Source organism: Hordeum vulgare, chromosome 5H, assembly GCF_904849725.1.
Source record: "Hordeum vulgare subsp. vulgare chromosome 5H, MorexV3_pseudomolecules_assembly, whole genome shotgun sequence".
NCBI lineage: Eukaryota > Viridiplantae > Streptophyta > Magnoliopsida > Poales > Poaceae > Hordeum > Hordeum vulgare.
Window position 1 is genome coordinate 50,339,395 of NC_058522.1, and position 2,323 is coordinate 50,341,717.

General features: G+C 38.2%; 1 long non-coding RNA gene across 1 annotated transcript; it reads right to left on the reverse strand.

Moving 5' to 3' along the window:
* Positions 1–415: 415 nt before the first annotated feature.
* On the reverse strand, positions 416–2,059 carry LOC123399121. The gene is made up of 2 exons (XR_006610321.1): positions 938–2,059; positions 416–657 (listed from the first exon to the last, which is right to left on the reverse strand). It is a non-coding gene; the product is annotated as an uncharacterized LOC123399121 (long non-coding RNA).
* Between the last annotated feature and the right edge of the window lie 264 nt (positions 2,060–2,323).

Sequence of the window (2,323 nt, forward strand, 5' to 3'; positions counted from 1 at the left end):
ATTAAAATAGCAAAAAGGAAAAAAGGAATCATGTCGACGCTTGCTTATATAAACTAAGCGGCAACAATAATCAAGGTTGTTGTAATGTAAACTGACGAATAATTGACCTACCAAACTAAAAAAGGAATTAGAAAATGAACCGATGAGAAGATGAATCTCTAACCTGACACCGCAATGATAAACAAATGAGGAACAGAGCATGTCTAAATTAAATCTTGTGCACGTGACCAAATATAATCCAAAAACATAACCTATGAAAACTTTGTTCAAATTAATATACGCAAGAGAAAGTTCCAAGAATTGAAAGCAACTAATCAGAATTTTGTCGGCGAGATACGCTCGAATGAAAAATAATAATGATACTGGGACTATAAAAAGACTGTCTTGCGACAAATTGTTTAGCAGTAAGAATTACCTTATGCACACATCACAACCATGTTTTGCTTTGTCTGATGTCACGTGGAGGTTGAAGCCCATTTGCAGAGTGGTTCCGGCATGTACTTCATTGTTGCACTTACATTTTTAATGTCAACTATAAGGCAAAGAGCAACGTACATATGCTTGGTGTCATGGATCATTTATCCATTTGGTATACCATGCCCTATGTCCCAGTATGTTTTCAATTGTGCTGCTACCAGCTGTTGCCTTGCACATGCACTACACATATCAAATGATATAATTATTTCATAAAATATATTATATCGCTAGTCAAAATCAAGCTAAAAAGTTGTCACTCTCTCACCTATGTCCACCTAAATAATAAAACGACCATTAAATTTGTTATGTTTTGAAATTTAAAGTACCTACAATATTTTTACCAGGGTTATGCTCATGTAATTTTTGTTTAACATGATTGTTAAATAGGTCTCATGAAACCTATGCGCAAGCTCGCAATCATGTCCCTTGTTGTGCATCTTACTCTTGCCAACTATATTACCTTGCGGGATGCATCCAATTGAGTCAAACATAAATCAATTCAATATAAGAAATCAACTGAGCACCATCGGCCCTTGAGAAGCCTCATAGGATATATATTCACCTAAAAGAAACAACACATTATTTTTAAATATGATTATGAGAAATAAGTGAATCCTGTGTTTAATCACCTTATGAAATATCACCAATAAAACAGTAGGAGAAAAGGCATACTAAATATCACTCTCGCCCAAATTAATATATTTGCACCCAAAAGTAGAATAATAAATCTGTAAACGTGCATACCCGTTGTATGCATATAATTACCAGGAATAATATTCAGACCTTTAAGAATCATAAGAATGCGTTGAACAACTCATGAGTGCATAATGCAGACAGTAGGAAATTGAAGTGAAAAGTTTGTACCATATAAAATAGATAGGACCATAACAGCTGGATTATTCCCGCTGCAGCCATGGATATGTCTTCGCCTAGACACATTCGTGAGAAATTCCTTGATCTGGTGCTCCCGTCACAACGATTCCTCTCCACACCGTGAGCTTTCTATTGCTCCTCTAACTGCATCCTTTGTTTTTGAAATTTTCCCTGATGATCTATGAAACTGGAACAAATATCAGAACTATTTCCTGACACTCATTTGATAGATGACCTAAGGACGAACCGATCTGCATGCCCGGGCCTCCATAGGTTCAAACAGAAATAGAAAAAGAAACGTTATCAACACATGGGGTTGTTAATTAAAGAGGAGATATTAGTGGAGAATCACATGCAAGATAATGCATCGATGAAGCCCTTGACGGCACCCATAAGGCTTCTTTTCTTGATTACTTTGAACCTGACCTTGACACCCGCCCAACGGGTTGATAGTCTCTGGCACTGACGACCCCATGTACGACGCCATAATATGTCCAATGGATATTTCCTCTTTCAATCTGATGACTTGACATAAAATAAAGACCAGGGTCATGGTTCTGCATGTGCATGCGTATGCGTTCTCACATGTGTGTGCCTGCAGCCGAGGAGTGAAAGGGATCTGCAAAAACTGAATCCATCTGCTCCCTGCTGCGATGGTGCCTGGATCGATCTCCAAGTATAAAGCTAGCTTGTCAAAAACTATTTAGTCAACCTGCAATAATACAATCCAAAATACATAAGCAGGATGTATCTATGGCTGAAGGCAAATAACGATATATGTACGTGCATGTACTATACATGAATCAATCAGCTAGCTGCCATGTACTTGCCTGTTTTTCCCCATCTGCTCAGTCCAAAAAGTAGTTGAATTAGCTTCCATAGATGTGTGATCGCTGGAACGAACTCCGCTTGTTGCATTCGCGAAGACGGACTGTGCCACCAGTACAGCAGGGTCAGAATTTGGAACCCTTCT